The sequence below is a fragment of the Pinus tabuliformis genome, chromosome Q (assembly GCF_031772625.1).
Source record: "Pinus tabuliformis cultivar Carrire ecotype Pingquan chromosome Q, CPIR1, whole genome shotgun sequence".
In the NCBI taxonomy this organism is placed as follows: domain Eukaryota; kingdom Viridiplantae; phylum Streptophyta; class Pinopsida; order Pinales; family Pinaceae; genus Pinus; species Pinus tabuliformis.
The window spans coordinates 1,244,342,144-1,244,350,155 of record NC_142296.1 but is presented as its reverse complement, the minus strand read 5'-3'; positions in this window follow the sequence as shown (position 1 = coordinate 1,244,350,155).

Genomic DNA, 8,012 nt, shown 5'->3' with positions numbered 1-8,012 from the left:
ATTAATATAGGTGTATATTTAGAAATGTTAGGTAGCTTAACATTGATATAAGTTTAAATAGAGGTTTATGAAACAACTTTCCTTTTTTAAGCATTGCATTCTCTCCTTCTGGTTTCCTTATAGAATATTTTTTGAGAATCTTCTCTAGCTTGGTGGAACTATGGTTGAACATTAAGGCTTTTGAGTATTTTATCTTTTTCATATTAATTTAAAAGTTTTATGTTTCTGCTATCATCTTATTTTTCAAATTAAATTTTTCAACCAGTAACTTTGATAGTTTTGATTAAGTGTAGTTTAATGAAGTGTAAAAGATTGCCCTTAAAAAGTATCCGCTTATTAACATACCAAAACTAACCTACCAAAACTGATATATAAAGGTGAACACACTACAAGATCATTAAAATGTTAACATTTTTCCAATACGACTTTTTGTTACACATATTTTTTTTTAAATTGAATTCTATTAGTGAAATTTAAACAACTTAATAATCTTATTCTGGAAAAACCCAATAAATGAATTTCTTAAAAATTAAAAATATGTTTATTTTTATAGATATTAAAAATTAATTAATATTTATCTTACTAATAAGAGAATCTTATATATTAATTTGATATCTAACTTAACCTAATTTTAAAATTATAAAAATTTTGAAAAGTATTGATTTAGATAGAAATTTTGATGGCATAAATGTACCGTAAGTTAAGACTTATTGCAGTTAGAAAAAAGTTTTTTACATCCAACTATGCATATTTTTATAAGTAAAACATTTTAATGAATTATTACTGGGTATAGAAGAGATGTTATTATTTTATGTTCACTTTTATGATTTAAAAAAAAATGTTAATTAATGTAAACATAGGGCGAAGAAACGAGTTACGATTGACTGTCGCGATGGTCTGTGGCTAATTTTAAGGTTTCAAGTCAAATCAATGCATTTTTCTCCAATTGTTTTTAGAGTGGCAGACACGATGTAGTTGTTGCAGGGTGCTTCTAGAATCCGGACTAATTCCAGCTTGCGACTTTGATCACGATTTTTGGTAGTCCGAATATGCCGCTATGACTTGGGCAGTCGAGCTTTGAGAAATCAGCTGTGTTAATATCAACTCTAGGCACTTCAATATATCAACTCTAGAAACTTCAATATCCGTATGAAAATTGTACCTGCAAAGCACATAACCATGTCGGTAGCTAGTTGTATCTATCAGAAAAAACATTTACAGTTCACCATCCATAACTTATCCAGCGAAGATATGCACAATAGAAATATTAGCCAGCCAATCAAATTGAACACAATTTGTATGGTTTTAAGCTTACCGACAAACAATCTTTTCAATTACGACAGAAATTGTTTAATATTTGTCAGATTTTAAGCTTCACCGATTACAACAAGCTTTTTTTTTTCAATAAATGCGTGAAGTTGCGCGGAGTATACAATGTCGATGAGGAGACTAGATAACTATTAACTTTGAAATGATCGGCATAACTGATCTTGAAATGATCAGCATAAGTTCATGCTAAAACCAATTGTATTGAAGACTAGCTTTAAATGAATGATGTAGATAACTTTATTAACCAAAGTTCGTTGGTTTTTAGTTGTTGAGGTAAGATAAGTTTATTAACCGAAGATTGTTGGGTTGTTCAAATTTTAGTTTTATTATATTTGATGTTCAAATCGAATGAAAAGGATTGACGATGAGAATGGGTAAATTATAGAGTTAGAAGAAACTCTATGATATCATGTCATCAGAGTGGACAAGCTGGTAAAGAGACATCCAACAGCTACGCCGAACCGTCCACAACAGTCTTGTCTGCATTGGGTTAGGTAAATTTTTAAGATCGTGGATTCGGTTTTGTTGGGACTGTGAACGACACGTCGCCGCCCTTAGCTGGATTGTGGACGGATGGTCGAGATATTATTTCAAGGTGTTATCGATTAGTTAACAAAATAATTGAAGATAGCGTTGTCAGAGTAGTAGACACGAAGTAGTTGTGGGAGGGAGCTTCTGAATCCGGACCCAAGATTTCAAGCTTGTGACTTTGATCAGAGTTTTTGGTGGTCCGAATATGTCGCTATGACCTAGGCAGTATAGAATGGAGAGAAATCAGCCATGTGATAATATCTGCTCTACAAACTTCAATATTCGAATGAAAATTATGTTGAGATATTAATCTTAATGTTAGTTAGTTTTGGGTTAGGTGTGATGTTAATTAATTTTTTTTGTTGGTTAGGTGTTAGAAATAGTTTAGTCTTACTTGAGTTCTACTTCATAGGTGTGGAGTTTTACTTCAGTTATTTATTAATAATTATTGATGTTTACAATGTACCTTATTTTAGTTATTCAGAACATTGAGAAGACCAATTTTTATTCCAATTTTTTGTTTCATTCTTTGTCATGATATCAGAACTCAACCTGTGTAAAACTCCTTGAGAGCAACAGAGAGACCACTTTATATAAGACTTCATGAGAGAGCAGCAACTTGAGTGAAGAGAAAGCATAAACCTCTTTGAGAGAGAAGTAGAAATTTGAAGAAGCAGAAAAAAAACCAAAAAACCAACTACAGCAAAGCGAATGCTAAACAGATAGAAGAATCTTTTTAGAAAAATATTTTTAGAAGAGTAACATGTCCCAGATGTTAAAACAGTGCGTTAGTAACACCAGTAACGCTGAGCAGTAAGAAGAAAAGGTGCGTTAATCAAGATTATTGATGAAGAATGGTATTAGTGATGTAACGCTCGCCTTCCGCTGCCACAAAGGCTTTAGCACGCTGCTCTTCACCGTCAATAGGCTTTAGCACGCTGCCTACCATTCTTTTTCATCCCTTCACGTATTCATTTGGATGTTTTTCTAAATTTAAAAGCTTATGATATGGCCAAATGAGGTATGCGTAAGTTGAAAAGTTTTTGTTCTTTGGGTTGGGGGGATATAATGTTTTTTTAATAAGGGTTTGTTATTTTATCATAAGGAAAAGCTTTTTGTTTAAATAAAAATTTTGAAAAGAAAAAAAAGAGTATAGAGTTTGTAATTTATATATATATATTTGAAAAAGAAAAAGATTTTTTTAAAGGAGATTTAAAAAATAGACATTTTGCATTCAAAAAAATGGTTTTCTCTAGTGCTTTGCCATAGTCCTCAACTTTGTTTGGTAAAAATTATAAGTTTAGGTTTTTGAGAATAATGATGTTCCTACAAGCCCACGAGTGTTGGGATACACTTCAGACTGCATATGTAGAACCGACTCAAGAAGCATGGAAGGCCATGACTAATAATGACAGGAATGCAACAAATGAACTCAAAAAGAAAGAAGACAGCCAAATATTGGATTCAAAACTCAGTAGATAACTCTATTTTCGACAAGATAACAGGTGCATCCGCAACACATGAAGCTTGCGAAATCTTGAAAGCTGCGTATCAAGGTAATGATACAGTGAAGACAGTGAAATTACATACATTGAGATCACAGTTTGAAACCCTAAAGATGACTGACACAGAAAATATGGATCAGTTCAAGACTAGAGTTGTGGGAATAGTAAATCAGATCAAGCTCATCAGTGAAACCATTTTAGATGAGAAAATTGTTCAGAAAGTCCTTCGAAGTCTACCCAAGAACTATGACATGATTGTAACAACCATTCTAGAATCCAAAGATCTTTCAACTTTCTTAGTAGAACAACTGATTGGATCGCTTCTAGCACACGAAACAAGACTCAACTTGACAAAAGATTCCATAGAACAAGCTTTCAAAGCACAACTCTCTTTTGGCAGAGGCACAGGCAGAGGATATAGAGGCAGCAACAAGCAAGGCAGAGGCCCAAGCAAAGGTAGATCAGAACATCATCATGCAGCAGAGCAGTGCAGACCTCCACAAAATCAAAACCAAAGAAGCAAACCTTGGAGGAAATGTAATGTCTAGTGTTATCACTGCAAGAAATTTGGGCATTATGAAAATGAATGCAAAAAGAAACAGTCAAATCAACATAGAGACAATGTCCATCTCTCCAACAATGAAGGAGAATTCTCTGAAACAATGTTTCTTTCATGCAATCTTTCTGAAGACACTCACAACAAGGATCTTTGGTTGTTGGACAGTGGGTACATCAATCATATGACACGTAACCAAAATCTACTTTCTTATCTTGATGATTCCACAACATCAGAAATTCAAGTTAAAGGAAAAGGTATTGTTCGTATTCCTACTAAAGAAAATCAGCATAAATACATTCCTGATGTTTCTTATCTTCCAAACCTGAAGCATAACCTCATTAGTGTAGGACAACTGATGGAACATGGTTATGATGTAATATTTCAAAGGACCACATCTTATATCTATAACAAACCGCCCAATAGAAGTTTGATAGCTAAGGTTCAAAAAAACAAGAATAGGATGTTCCTTTGACTCTTAGAAGTCAAAATCTTTCACATTCTTTCATACACAATGTGTCAAGAATAGATGAGTCTGAGCTATGGCATTCTAGATATGGTCACATACCATTCAAAAGTCTAAGTCAACTTCAGAAACAGTAAATAGTCATTGCTCTCCCTACTATGAATGAGAAAAACTATAACTGTGAAATTTGTGTTCTATCCAAGCATACAAGTGATAGCTTTCCTACATCTTTCTTTAGAGAAAAAGAACCTTTAGAGCTTGTACATTCAGATATATGTGGCCCAATGCAGACACAGTCTATTGGTGGTAGTCTTTATTTTCTAACATTCGTTGACGATAATAGCAGGAAGACAAGGGTGTATTTTCTGAAAAACAAATCAGATACATTCTCAAGTTTCAAAGAATTCAAAGTAGAAGCAGAAAAGCAAAGTGGAAAGCCTTTGAATGTACTCAGATCCGACAGAGGAGGAGAATACAACTCCAATCACTTCAAAGCATTTTTTCAACAACAAGGAATCATAATGCAGAACACAACAAGATATACTCCACAACAACATGGAGTAGCAGAAAGGAAACATCAGTGAATCATGAACATGGCTAGATGTATGCTTCATGAGAAGAAGTTGTCAAAGAATTATTGGGCCCAAGCAGTTTTGAGAGCAATGTATGTTCTCAACAGATCTCCAACAACCACTCTCCAAGATATAGTACCTCAAGAAGCATGGGATGTAGAAAGGTAAATGTATCTCACTTTAGAATTTTTGGATCAGTGGTTTTTTCACATGTTCCTAAGAAGCTAAGAAAGAAGCTTGATGATAGGAGTGAAAAATGTATTTTCGTAGGCTATAGTGAGTAGTCAAAGGTCTACAATATTTATAATCCAGTTACAAAGAAGTTTTTTTTAAGCAGAGATGTAAAAAATTTTGAAAATAAATCTTGGTCTAATCAAGTTGATGAAGCTTCAAGCCAGTCTTTTTATCCACCACAACCACCAGGATTACGTGTTGAAGAAGAGCCATGTACCATTCTAAAAATGGTACATCTTCAAGCAGTGAATCCACCAATGATTCAACATCTTCAGAAGACAATCAGAAAACAAGAAGCGCCAGAGAAATATATAAGTAGGAGCATGGATTTGAGCAACATAATATGTTTAAATTTCTTTCATCTCATCCAACGCATTTGGAAGAATCAATTAAAGAAAAACATTGGGTAGAAGCAATGAACCAAGAAATTGTTGCCATAGACAAGAATTAGACTTGGGAATTAGCTGGTCTTCCAAGAGACAAAACCAAAATTAGTGTAAAATGAGTATATAAGACCAAGCTAAATGAAAATGGAGAGATTGAGAAACACAAGGCAAGGTTGGTTGCAAAAGGATTCTCACAATGGTTTGGTGTTGACTATGGTGAAACCTTTGCTCCACTAGCAAGGTTAGACACTCTCAGAACCATTTTGTCCATAGTAGCTCAACACAAATGGAAAGTCTATCAACTTGATGTAAAATTTGCTTTCCTAAATGGTATATTGCAGGAAGAAGTTTATGTAGAGAAACCTCCTGGTTTTGAAGTTCCTGGATAGGAAGATATGGTATACAGATTGAAGAAAGCCTTATATGGTTTGAAACAAGCTCCAAGAGCTTGGTACAACCGCATTGATACATATCTCATTAAAAAAGGTCTTTTTAGAAGCAATCATGAGCCAACTTTGTATACCAAAATGAATGAAGGTAAAATTCTAATTATATGATTTTATGTAGATGATCTTATTTATACAGGAAATATGATGTTAGAATATTTCAAAGAAGCAATGCAAAAAGAGTTTGATATGACAGATCTAGGAGTCATGAAATACTTCTTAGGCATTGAAATTCACCAATCTGCTAATGGAATTTTTTTCGGCCAGCAAAAATATGCCAGTGATATTATCAAAAATTTTAGAATGACCAATTACAAACCTGTAGATACACCAATTGCTCAAGGCGAAAAACTGAGCAAAGAAGATGTGGCAACACCAGTTGATTCCACACTGTATAAAAGTCTAGTTGGTAGCTTGTTATATCTCACTTCAACTAGACCTGATATTATGTTTGCAACAAGTTTTGTCTCTAGGTTTATGCAGTCACCTAAGATTTCTGATTGGAAGGTTGCAAAAAGGGTCTTAAAGTATATTGTTGGGACAATAAATTCCGATCTGTTTTATACACATTCTGGAAATTGTTCACTTCCATGTTATACAGACAGTGATTATGCAGGGAGTTTAGATGATTGCAAAAGCATCTCAGGGCATGCTTTTCATCTTGGAACCACTCTGATTTCATGGGCATCCAAGAAACGGTCAATCGTTTCAATATCTTTTGCAGAGGCAGAATATGTAGCAACAAATTCAGCAGTTTGTCAAGCTGTGTGGTTAATAACATTATTGAAAAGTATTTCAAATATTCAGAAGGAGCCAACTCCAATCTACTATGATAACAGTTTAGTTATTTCCTTATCAAAAAATCATGTATTCCACAAAAAGTGCAAGCACATTAACACTCGTTTTCATTTCATTGGGAGCTTGTCAAAGATGGGTACATAGTAATTTCTTTCTGTGGTTCGAAAGATCAACTAGCAGACATTTCCACAAAGCCATTGGGAAAAATGTATTTGAATTTCAAAGAAAACAACTTGGCATTGTAAGTGTTAGTACATGTAACTGCTAAGATTAGGAGGGGATGTTGAGATATTAATCTCACTATTAGTTAGTTGTCGAGTTTTACTTCAATTATTTATTATTGATGTTTACAATGCAACCTATTTTAATCATTCAAAATATTAAGAAGTGCAATCTCTACTCCATTTTTCAATTTCATTCTTTGTCAAATTATACTGCATAGTAAATACCCATGTCGGTAGCCAGCTGTATATATCACAGAAACATTTACAGTTCACCATCCGTAACTTAACGAGTGAATATAAGAACAACACACAGAAACATTTACAGTTCACCATCCGTAACTTAACGAGTGAATATAAGAACAACATAGATGCTGTTTGATTGAAGATGAGCACAATAGAAATGAGCACAATAGAAATATTATCTAGTGAATGAAACTCAACGCAATTTGTACAGTTTTAAGCTTACCAACCAATGATATTTTCAATTACCACGGATTTTTTGATACGGTAAGTTTTAACTGATTGAAGATGAGCACAATAGAAATGAGCACGATAGAAATATTATCTAGTGAATGAAACTCAACACAATTTGTACAGTTTTAAGTTTACCAACCAATGATATTTTCAATTACGACGGATTGTTTGATACGGTAAGTTTTAAGCTTTACCGACTCAAACAAGATTTTTTTTCAATAAATGCATGAAGTTGGGCGGAGTGGAGTATACATTTTCGATGAAGGGTTACTATATAATTATTGATTTTGAAATAGTTTTATTAAATTCGTTTATTTATTAATGTTTTTGATAAAAAAAATAAGATTTTATTATTAGTGTCTAGAAAATAATAATTTTTTTGTTATTATTTATCTAATAATTATTAATAATTAAATTAAAATGGTAAAAATTTATTTCAAAATAAACATATATTTTGTCAAAATGCTTAAAAAATTAAAACGTTGAGATTG